This window comes from Cryptomeria japonica, chromosome 7, assembly GCF_030272615.1.
Source record: "Cryptomeria japonica chromosome 7, Sugi_1.0, whole genome shotgun sequence".
Lineage (NCBI taxonomy): Eukaryota > Viridiplantae > Streptophyta > Pinopsida > Cupressales > Cupressaceae > Cryptomeria > Cryptomeria japonica.
The window spans coordinates 50,131,980-50,145,476 of NC_081411.1; positions in this window are offsets into that span (position 1 = coordinate 50,131,980).

A 13,497-nucleotide genomic window follows, 5' to 3' on the forward strand; every position below is an offset into this window, starting at 1 on the left:
TCCCAGTATAATCGAGGTTGTTTGGTGATCAGAGTGAGTTGAGCCCATTATGGATACTTCGCTGAGGTTAGTGGGGCATAAGCGACAAATGGCATTTACAGGGGACATAAAAAAAGATAGATTGAGAGGCATTCTTATCTTCCCAAATGTCCTAGTTGTTCGGGCAGTCAAGAAAATATTAGGGGAAGAGTATATTAAGAATGATGACCACACTAGGGCTAACTCTGATATAGCTGCAATGTTTCTAGCAGTGGCCATGCACTTTGAGAGGAATAGGTATGTGGTTGTGAAATTATGCAGAACTGTCTTTAAGAAGGAACTGCTGGGTGAACTAGATAGGGTTGTCATCAATGTGGATGAAGATTTAATTGTTCCTAAGCCTCACAACTATGACAGATTCATATGAAAAAATAAACCAGTGCCAAGATTTCCAATCTTGGAAATAGAAGATGAGGCTACCTTTGCGGCCTATAATCCGATAAGGCAGAGAATTTTTTTCTTGCTTATGTGGCTTTTGCATGTTAAAAAACCATCTTGTAATAGATGGCTGGTTAACTATCTTGAGGCAGAAGATATTGAAGTAGTCCCCGACAATATAGAGATCCCCTTCGACCCAACCTCTAGTCCAGGGGAACCCCCTGTTAGTCCAGGGACAGTGGAAAGTCAGGCTCGGTCGAGAAGGAGTCGGGATTCTCCTAAGTCCTATGACTTGATCCCTATATGCCAGATATTTTTTATGTTTCTTTTTTTGGTTTACTTTATCGTCTCTTGTGGCTTTGACTGGTTTCCTTTGATACTTAATGACTGCTTATACTTTTAGTTTTGATATAAGTGATACAGACATTTGGATGTTTAGGTTAATAGTATATTTAGCTTAGATATGCTAGTAAGATGATCTGTATCCAACTCTGTGTTCTTCTCACATCTAATATATTTAATTTGTCGAATCTGATTTGGATGCATTCTCAGAACTCTGCATGATATAGATATGAGTGATTTAGCAGGTCCCACTTGTGGGTTTAAGTGAATAATTTTGTGAATATACAGGTCCATACAATTATTACCAAAATGTGGTTTATTCATCCTCCCAACGCTCACTCTGGAGCGATCCCCTGCTTGCCTATCTCTGCTCTGTGTCAAAGTTTTTTCCCCTTTTACATTTGTATATATACATACATACATGTGTGTGTGTGTGTGTGTGTGTGTGTGTGTATATATGTATATGTATGTATATACATATACATACATAGGTATACATATATATACATATACATATGTATTTGTGTGTGTATATATATATGTATATATGTATGCATATATATATATGTTAGCCCTACTTTCAAAAGTAGGAAAAGTTGTGAATTTTTTTCCATATTTCATTCCATTAGCTTGATGGATTATAATATATGTGTGTGTGTGTGTATATATATATGTACATATATGTACATATATGTATATGTATATATACACATACATATACATATACATATATACATGTATACATATTTATGTGTATACATACATACATACATACATACATATATACATATATATATATATATATATATATATATATATATATATATATATATATATATATATATATATATATATATATATATATATATATTGGAGGAAAGAGGGAATGATGCCAAAGCTAAGATATCTCTTTGGTATATTCAAAGAGTTTGGATATCCACCATTGCCGATGATGACAAGATGTGAAGATGGACAAAGTGGAAAAGAAATAATTTGAGGCAAAATGTTGATAATTAGAAATCACAAATTTTCTAGTTGCCTATAACAAGTGAAAATTATATTGCTTGTTATTTTGCTAAGGACTCCCAAGCATCAACTTTTCTATTAATAAAGCAAGTTTTCGGTGTTTTGCTAAGGTTTCCTAAGTTGCCGATAAGGGTTTTAAAGTAACTTGTGAATGATAATATAAAAGCATGACCATTGACAATTTGGCCAAGGGTACAAAACAATGCTTTTTATCAACGAACAAACAAATAAACATCTAACTTCTTGCCCCAAAGCCTTCTAAGTCTCCCATGTATGTGTTCTTTCCATGCATGGACTTGAGTGTACAGTTGCGAATACTTTGACCGAGCTGCCTACGATCTATCATAAAAGAAAGCAAAACCAACTACATTCACTTTCCACCTCGTCGCCCCTTTCCGTTATAGAAGCCATTGAATTATGAACACCATGAAACGAAAGTAATATGCTGGTGGTGACCAAGTCATTATCGACAAATTATGGTTTTTCTAAAAGCCACAGATATGCAACACGATTTGTTCTATCGTCTACATTGGCAATTATTCTCAATGCAATCAGTAGGTTGGCGAAATGCTTAAAGAAGCCGGTGCACATTAGATGGAAGGATAGCACCCAGTTGGCCAAGACAACTCAACATGTGCTCAACGATAGGCATATGATAACTCAAAGTCAGTTTTTAATAACTACCTCTTGGAGCTCGTTCAAAGCAATCTATTTAGCATGCCATGTATGTCATTATTTTATGTAACTCTAGTTGCAGTGAATAGCGAATATGAATTGCATAGCTTCGAGATGGAATAAAGAGCCTAACATGCACTCTACGGATTTTTGAAGAAGTATATTGTGATGAACAATGATGAATAGTAAATACCCAACAGATACTGAGAGGGGGGGGGTGAATCAGTATAGACAAAAACTTCTCCAACAACTTAAACTGCAAAGACTGTACTAACTGGTAAATAGTATCACCGATCTAAACCAAGGTACTACCGGTAAAACACAGTATGACTGTAAAAGACATAAACCGATAACACTTAGATATTCTCAAAACCTAATATCCCATCTCAACTTCACCCATATGCTTAAGCAAGTAATGCATCAGAAATGCAATGACCATTAGATTAGCTTGCATTAAAGCTTAACAAAAAATACTTAAAACATCACATGAAAAAGCATCACATATAACACACAGATTTTTCACGTGGAAACCCAACTGGGAAAAACCACGGTGGGGATGAATACCCACAAGTTGTTCTTGAACTCTTCTGAAGTTCGCTCTGTTAGGAGCCTAGTCCGGTTAAAGACTTTACAACAGGTTCTTTTAGGAACCGATCCTGCTAGGGATCACCCGGTTAAGGGATGGCTAAATACCTGGTTAGAGGTTAAAAACTTGTTAAAGGTTACCTTGTAAGAGGATTTGAAGAACTCAATGATTTTTGAGTCACCCTATTAAAGGATTTACAAAAAGCCTTTTAAAGCTACCCAGTAAAGGGATTTTCCAACTGCTGAAATGGTTAGAAGTTAACAGGTAATACACTGATCTGGTAACAACACTTAATGCCAAGGCAGATCCAATTCAGTTCCTTTACTTCTACAATCACACTCTACAAATCTCTACTCACTTCTTTGGTCTGGCAAGAATCACCTCACATACATTCATTTGCCAACAACTTCAAATGAAAACCATCATCGACCTTATAGACAACAATTAGGTCGATGGCCAAAACCTAAAACCCTAAGCATCTAGGTTAACAATATAGTCGGTCCAATCCTGACTGTTTAATCACATTACATAGGATAACACAATCTTGAACAAAACTCAAGATGTTCTCCATCGTCCATTCTTCACCTGCTTCTAGAAGCTGATAACCCATCACGTGCTCTCCACCATTTACTAAGATTTTGCACATTCCTGAGGTAAATAGAATCAATCTTCTTCATGCAAGATCCTCAAGGAAATCCTTCATGCGCACAAGGATGACGTAGCAACACGATCTGATCTTCATTTCAATGCTAACTCATCATAGGATGTCGTCGGTCGAATCACACAGACTTGGAATGCATCAACCGAAAACCCTGAAGTTGAGACTACCAATCGGTAGTCATATCAAATAAAAACCCCAATACAAACTTTGCATATACCGATTCATACTTCATCATATTGGTTCACTTGCTAGTTTACTTACTTCAATATACTAGTTCACACTTTTAGCATATTGACATCAATGACAACATACATTATCATCATGTCATCAAACTCTGCACATATGCCAACAATCTCCCCCTTTGCCATTGATGGAAATAAACAAAGATATCTCTACATCTTTGTCCATATAACTTCTCTGCTTCACATCTTCTCCCCCTTTGACAACAATGCCAAAGTGGAGGCACAAGCTTCCATGTTCCACTATGTTGCTCCCCCTGAGGAGTAGCATCCTTCAACACATCAATCTTGAGAAGATTTGATAATGCAAGACCTGACTGATGTGGAACACATACCTTTAGTTCACCTCTTGAAGGGGAAACACCCCTAATTCACCTCTTAAATAGGTAAATGTAGCCTTTGGTAGAGGCTTGGTGAATATATCTGCTAACTTCTCCTTACTGGAAACATGTTCCAATACAACCTCTTTGTTATGAACTTTCTCTCTCAAGAAATGATACTTGAGCTCAAAGTGCTTGGTTCTAGCATGCAATACCGGATTCTTGGAAATATTAATTGCACTTGTGTTATCACAAAATATACTCACTGGTTCGGATACAGGGACTTTGAAACCACTTAATACATGCTTCATCCAAATTGTTTGAGTGTAGTTCATAAATGTTGCTACATATTCTGCTTCTGCTGTGGACTGAGAGATACAACTCTTCTTCTTGCTCATCCATGAGACTAGTCTACTACCAAGAAAGAATGCACCACCGGTTGTGCTCTTCCGGTCATCCACATTACCAGCCCAATCAGCATCGGTAAACACTTTGAAATTATAATCATTATTGTATGGATACCACAATCCATAATCTATAGTTCCCTTTAGATATCTAAGAATTCGCTTGACTGCTACCAAGTGGGATTCTCTTGGACTTTTATGGAAACGTGCAACAATGCCCACTGCATGTGCTATGTCCGGTCTGCTGTGTACTACATATTGCAACTTACCAATCATTGACCGGTAATCCTTCTCATTCACCAACGCCGAGTCATCTTCTTTTGACAATTTACAACCGGTCATCATTGGTGTACTAACTAGTGTGCTTTCTTCCATGCCAAAGGTCTTCAACACCTCTTTGACATACTTGGACTGAGTGATAAATATACCATCTTTCATTTGTTGAATCTATATTCCAATGAAGAAATTAATCTCTCCAATTAGTGACATCTTAAATTCCTTCTTCATTTCATTTGCAAATGCATGGCTCATCTTATCATCTCCACCAAAAATTATGTCATCAACAAACACTTCACAGATCAGAATCTGATCTCCTTCTGACTTTAGATAGATATTTCTATCTTCACTTGTTCTTTCAAATCCAATCTTCAGAAGATGGGAGTGTAAAAGTTCGTACCATGCTGTAGGTGCTTGCTTCAATCCATACAAGGCTTTATGTAGCCTACACACCATATCACTGTCTTCTGATAGGGCAAACCCATTTGGTTGCTCTATATACACTTCCTCTTCAAGTATTCCATTTTGGAATGAAGATTTTACATCCATCTGATACACTTTGAATCCCTTGAAGGCTGCATATGCAAGAAGCATTCAAACTCCTTCCAATCTAGCTACTGAAGCAAAGGTTTCTCCATAGTCTTTTCCTTCTTCTTGAGCATACCCCTTACATACCAATCTTGCTTTGTTTCTTACCACTGTGCCATCTTCATTCAGCTTATTTCTAAAAACCCATTTGGTGCCAATAACATATTTGTGCTCAGGTCTGGGTACCAAAGACCATGTACCATTCTTTTCTATTTGGTCAAGTTCCTCTTCCATAGCCTTAATCCAGTCTTCATCTTTGTGTGTCTCTTTGAATGTCTTAGGCTCAAATTCAGATATCATGCAAGAATTCTCTCTGACCTTTCTTCTTGTAGGTATACCTGCATCCTTATCCCCTATGATCTGCTTTGGATCATGATGTAGCTTTACATACCTAGGAATGATCTTAGGTGATTCCTCTTGCTTTTCCTCTTCATCCTCATCTTCATCTTCATCTACCACAGCATCTACCGGTGTAGGAGCACTGTTACTTGTACTTGGTTGTTTTGCAACCGGTTCCTAGAAGGTTACATTCGGTTCATCTACCACTCACTCACTACCGGTTTCCTCAGGTTTCTCAGAGGTCTCATCAACTCTAACATTGATACTTTCAACAATTCTTTGAGTCCTATTGTTAAAACACTTGAGAGCTTTGCTCTTGGTGGAATACCCTAGGAATATTCCTTCATCACATTTTGCATCAAACTTGCTTTGGTGTTCACTTCTCTTAATATAACACTTGCTACCAAACACTCTAAAGTAGCTTACTACTAGAGTCTTACCAGTCCAATACTCATAAGGAGTTTTATCCTTACCTTTCTTGATGAGTACCTAGTTCATAGTGTAGACTGCAGTGCTCACCACTTCTCTCCAAAAAGTATGAGCAACCTTCCCTTGAATCAACATCATTCTGGCTACTTCAACTACAATCCGGTTGTTCCTTTCTACTAGGCCATTCTGTTGTGGGGTCTGGGGGGCAGACAGTTGCCTCTTGATGTCATTCTCTTCACAGTACTTGTTGAATTCACCAGAAGTGAACTCACCTCCTTGGTCGGTTCTGAGGCATTTAATCCTCTTGCCACTTTCCTTTTCAACTTGTACTCTGAAGGCTTTAAATTTTTCAAAAGCTTTAGACTTGTATTTCAAGAATGTGACCCACACCATTCTAGAGCAATCTTCAGTAAGAATCATAAAGTACCTATCACCCTGAACACTCCTAGTTTTCATAGGACCACACAAATCAGTGTGTACAAGATCAAGTAAATTGACTGCTATGAAAGATTTACCTTTGAAGGTTGAGGAAGACATTTTCCCCAGTTGACATTCTCTGCATAAAGGATTCTTCGGTTTGTTCAGCACAGACAATCCTCTAACTGCCTTGATCTTACTGGCCTTCACAATATTATCAAAATTTACATGGCAGAGTCTCCTATGCCATATCCAACTGTCATCAAACTTGGCCATTAGACATTGAAAGATATTAGTATTTAATTGAAATAAGTTACCTCTGGTCTGCATACCGGTGGCCATCAGTTCACCACTCTTTCCTTTTATTTTTCACACTCCATCTTTGAATTCGAGAGTGAGTCCTTTATCATTCAGCTGGGGAACACTCAAAAGGTTATGCCTGAGACCTTCTACCCAATACACATTATCATCAGTACTTTTTCCATTTAGAGAGATGGACCCTTTGCCTTTTACCATACATGGTGCATCATTGCCAAATCGGACTACACCTCCATCATACTCTTTCAGAGAAACAAACTTTTTCCGGTCACCAGTCATGTGGTGAGAACATCCACTATCAATAATCCACTCATTATAATTATCAAAGCAGGAGACAAGAGCCTTCTTGTCTGACACATCTTCCTTAATGGCTACAAAGACTATGTCTTCACTTTCTTCATCTTCTGATTCATCATCAATGACACCTTCATCAACTGCAACAAAATAGTTTCTCCTATTTCCTCCTTTGAACTTTTTGAACTTCTCCAGTTTGTCCTTATTATCACTATTAGGACAGTTGACAACAATGTGTCCTATCTTATTGCAAGAAAAAACATTTCAAAGGGAGCTTACCTCTGTATTTTCCAGTCCCCTTAGGAAGTCTCTTGGCAAGAAGAGCTTCAAACACCATCAGGATCTCCTCATCATCCATATCTTTGCTTTGTCTAGGTTTACTGCTAGTACCAACTTCTTTTCCCTTTCTAGATAGTGTAGTAGATGCTCTAAAGGCCGATTCAGTCTTCTGAATACTACCATCATGTGGTCAACTTAATAATGATGGAGTCAAGAGATACCTTTGTCTTGTCGATAGATCTCAACTCCTGAATAACAACAACCCTTATTGCATAGACCAGTAATAAGGATCTCAAAAATTTGCTAACAACAGTGGGATCGTCTATTTTGCCTCCTGCACTCTTGATGTCTCCAATAATAATTTTAATCCTAATGCCATACTGCTGAATGGTTTCACCTTCAACCATCCTCATATCCTCAAATTTACCTCTAAGGATTTCTTCCTTAGCTTTCTTCACATGCTCATTACCACCATAGATGTTCTCTAGAGTATCCCATACTTCCTTAGGTGTGTCCTTGTCTTGAACATCAATAAACTCAATACTAGATAGACTGTTGATAAGATCTTCCATAACTTGCCCATTCTCCTGAATTTCTCTTCTTTGATCATCAGTGAGAGTATCGGTAGGGACAACATAAGTATTCTCAACATAGTTCCAGTGTTGAGAACCCATGCTTTTGATGTAGATCTTCATTCTGTCCTTCCATATCTTAAAGTTATCTCTGTTAAACTTAGGACCTTCCCTCTTCATCATTAGAATATGATCTTTTCCTCAAGTGGTTAAGCTTATAAGATAGAGGACCTAGAGGACACTCTGATACCAATTGATGAATAACGATGAACAGTAAATACCCCCAATAGATACTGAGAGGGGGGTGGGGGGGTTAATCAGTATAGACAAAAACTTCTCCAACAACTTAAACTGCAAAGATTGTACTAATTGGTAAACAATTTATCACCGATCTAAACCAAGGCACTACTAGTAAAACATAGTATGACTGTAAAAGACATAAATCGGTAACACTTAGATCTTCTCAAAACCTAATATCCCATCTCAACTTCACCCATATGCTTAAGCAAGTAATATGTCAGAAATGCAATGACCATTAGATTATCTTTCATTACTGCTTAACAGAAAATACTTAAAACATCACAAGAAAAAGAATCACACATAACACACAGATTTTTCATGTGGAAAACCAACTAGGCAAAACCACGGTGGGGATGAATACCCACAAGTTGTTCTTGAACTCTTCTGAATTTCACTCTATTAGGAGCCTAGTCTGGTTAAAGACTTTACAACAGGTTCTGCTAGGAACCGATCCTGCTAGGGATCACTTGGTTAAGGGATGGCTAAACACCCGGTTAGAGGTTAAAACCCTGTTAAAGGTTAGCTTGTAAGAGGATTTGAAGAACTCAATAATTTTTGAGTCACCCTTTTAAAGGATTTACAAAAAGCCTATTAAAGCTACCTGGTAAAAGGTTTTTCGAACTGCTAAAATGGTTAGAAGTCAAGAGGTAATGCACTGATATGGTAACAACACTTAATGCCAAGGCAAATCCACTTCAGTTCCTTTACTTCTGCAATCACACTCTACAAATCTCTACTCACTTCTTCGGTCTGGCAAGAATCACCTCACATACATTCATTTGCCAACAACTTCAAATGAACACCATCATCGATCTTATAGACAACAATTAGGTCGGTGGCCAAAACCTAAAACCCTAAGCATCTAGGCTAACAATACAATCGGTCCAATCCTGACCATTTAATCACATTACATAGGATAACACAATCTTGAACAAAACTCAAGATGTTCTTGATCATCCGTTCTTCACCTGCTTCTGGAAGCTGATAACCCATCACACGCTCTCCACCGTTTACTAAGATTTTGCACATTCCCAAGGTAAATAGAATCAATCTTCTTCATGCAAGATCCTCAAGGAAATCCTTCACGCGCACAAGGCTGACATGGCAACATGATCTGATCTTCATTTCAATGCTAACTCATCACAAGATGTCGTGGATCGAATCACACAGACTTGGAATGCATCAACAGGAAATCCTGAAGCCGAGACTACCAACTAGTAGTCATATCAAATGAAACCCTGATACAAACTTTGCATATACCAGTTCACTTTCCAATTTAATTACTTCAATATACCGGTTCACACTTTTAGCATATTGGCATCAATGACAACATACATTATTATCATGTACATATGCCAACATATTGGCCAACAACAGATATGGAAAAGAATAGGCTCGATATATGCATGCAAGGAAGCTGAAGATTCCTTTTGATCCTCTCCTCCATGAACATGAAGAAGTGGTTTTATGTGCATGGTTAAGAACAACAAGGTATTCAATGACTTTTCCCTTTGCCTCATTGGGACCTCATGCTAAGTTCATGGGTTGAGAATCTTTCAGAGCAACCTTGTGCTGCTATTGTGACCTCGTGCTAGTTCTTGGGTTGAGACTCAACTGTGGCTCGTGTGAAGTGGCTGAACAAGCTCTTCCGTCAACCTCTATGATGGTTCGAGGCACAAAATAATGAAATATCAACCCGCTATGATAAACAAGACAACTCATGAGACTCAGACCTTAGTCTATCCAAATTATGAAGGAGAATGGCTATTCTGCAAGCAGATTTCAAATTACCTGCATTATACAAGCAACACGTTGATTCACATCAAAGAACAACGAAGGAGGAATTTTGTTAGTTACTATAGTTAGAAATGCTCTGGTAGAGTTTCATGCCAAATATAGAAGCATAAAGATGCCTTGTGAAGTTTTCCAAACTCTGCTATGAAGAAACAAAGTCTCATCTCAGATATTCATATTAGCATCTCGTGATCATGCTGATGCACTAAGATATGAGTGTCAAATCATGTAATGGACATACATTGAAGTATAAAAGCTATAGGCTAGAAAAATATGCTCAAATTTGTGATAGTTGCAGAAGGTCTAGAAAGACTTTAGAAATTTCCTCGTAAGCAGATCCTGCTGGAGTAAAAGAGGTTTCAAAGTTTTGAGTTCCTACAATCATGTAGTATAAGGCACAAGATTATGAATATGCTCTGATGATCGACACTATGCTTCCAGAAGTTCATGATACTAAAATAGGATATATCAATCTGCAGGACATTCAAAAATAACTAACAGAAGGAGATAGATCGAAATTGTCCCGCAGGATAGCTAACAACAGGCTGGTGGATGCGGCTTGTTTTCCCATAGCAGTGCAATGTTCACAACTGTTGGTAGAACGTGCAAGAGGATATAACCCTGACACTACAGAAATAAGGACTATTGATGGACATTTGATAGCTAAGCTAGATGGAATTTCCATTGCCATTGTGCTCTGATTGCCATACAAGGAGAAATTCACTTGCATTGATAAGCAGAAGGCTTACCAGTATTTTAGTGACAACATAAGTAAATGTTTGAATAAATTAGCCAAAGAATGGATGGTGACATCATGAGGAGGACAATCTTAGTTTCCTAAAACACTTTATCACTCTCTTTTTATTAAAGATATCTTTCATATGATAGTCCTACTTCACAAAGTAATAGGCAGCCTTGATTCTACCGAATTCGAAATGTGGATGTACCTTTTCATCACAGTCATATCAGCTGGAAAACAATTCATTGATTGGGGTCGTCTTATTAGTGATTGCATACACAATCAATTGATCCATTTCAAGACAAGTCAATGCTTTCACATGTCTTCCTATTTGATATATGCAATCGCTAATTTAAGATCATGTCCAGGTTTGAGTGCAACTGGTGTTCTGAATCCAGAAACATAGATTTACGACTACTACAAGTAGCTGCAGTTGAACGAGAGCTTTGTGCATTTTATACAAGTGAATGATGCCTTTACAATGCTATCAGTGAGATTACTTCAAGGAAATACAACCATGAGGATATCAAAAGAAGCAATAACATTGATAAAGGAGTACGAAAGTTTCTTCATTCAATTTCCAAAATTCACCTACCTTCGAGTAGGGAGATTCGATGGCTATCATTATAGGTTAAAAAGGTATGTGGATGATAAGCTCTTCTTGATCAAGCTTTGTAGACAACTGATGTCGGTCCAGAAGAAATGCAGAAGTAGGAAGAGTAAAGGAGTTACCTTCCCGATTTGCCTTGGTCATTATAAATGTGAGTCTAGCTCAAAAGCAGAAGATGTAGAAAGGGCTCTAGCCAAAATCAATTTGTACACCTGTCATATGAGATTTCCCTTTGATAGCAAAGGATATATCAAGAATAATTTGAGACTTGGTCCTCGATACCTCCATTTCCCAAATATTGAAGACTTCTAGGAAGATTGTGAGGATGAATTTGAAGTTAGAAAAAAAGATTGGACAAGATTCACCTTGAAACAAATTTGTGATTTCAAGATGGAATGGATCATTGAAGGTGTTGAAGATGATGAATCAGATCTAATTGATCCCTTTTATTTTGAGGAGATCCAGGCTCAATCTCTTCCAACTATTAATTGGGCAAATATGGAGATTAGAGACATCAGAGAAAGAACCAATTTTGTGATCAAAAAGTCAGAAGCTTGGGTTAGAAAGAGGATAGCAAAAATAACTGCTATAAAGCCAACAAGTCAGAAGGAGACACCAAGGAGAAGTGACCATCAAGACAGTTCTACTTCATCAGTTCCTTCTCATACACCAATTGTGGATATTATTTCTCACCAGAAAAATCAACGAAGTGGCAAAGATGAAGATCCTCCAAGAAGAAATAATCTCCAAAATACATGCAAAGATGAGCCCAGACAAAAGAAGAAGAAATCAAGATCAAAGGACAAAGAAGAAGAATCTACTTCCAGAGAAGAGAAAGATCAAGATCTAGTAGAAGTCTGGGATGATCCAAGGCTTGATGAAGGTATACAAACTATGTCGCCTTCAATCCTCATTGAATCTTGTCATCATGAAATATAAGACCCTACTTCAACTATGGAGACCTCTTTCCTAAGGAATCCAGTTGATCAAATAGAAGAGGTTAGAGAGGAAGCAACTTCACTAGTACCTGAGCAACAAAATCTTCAACAAAGTAATATGAAATAGCCCTCAAAAAGTATTTCTCTCCCATGGCTAGAACAAAGCCTATTGAAAAAGAGAAGATTGGAGGAGTTAGTGGTTCCTGAATTCAACACAATATCAGATCTTTTTAAAAGACCTGAGAAGACAAAGAAAATCAAAGTGACTTCAAGAATAAAAACTGATTTGAATTCAGGAAATATGTGCCTAGAGATAGCTCGAACCATCGCTGAAAAAGATGTGAATGAAGCCACTCCTACAGATTTTGTAATGACAAAAATTGATATGGGTCCATCTACTCATGAAGCTGACATAGAAAATTTCAATGTTGTAGCTACAAAGCTAGTGGAGAGAACTGAAAAATAAAAGTAATCAAAGGATCAACTAAAGCAACAAGTGCAAAATTTGTCCTCCTACTTGAGGTCCATAGTTGACACTTCTACCATGCCACTTAATGTGGCTCACCAATCAGTTATTTTAGGTCCAAAAGGAGAGGTTGAAACAGATGTTATTGAAGGTCTTCAAAAGTATCAAGTTTATGGGAAAGTGACCGAAAATTGGGTGGCAAAAGTCAAATATCTTGCATTTGATTTCATTGTTAAGGCCAAAGTTGTTCATGATGAAGCCTTAATAAAGAAAGAAACCTTTGAAAAGGACCTGAAGAATGTTAAGAAAGAAGAAGTAGCTTGGAAGGAAATCATGAATGCAAACAAATGATGGAGATCAAAATGGACATCCTTGTAGCAGAGAAGATCCTACCTAATATTGAAGAGAATTACTTAGAGATATGGACAAAAAGTATAAGTTGGAAATTGGTGATCATCGATCAAGTTT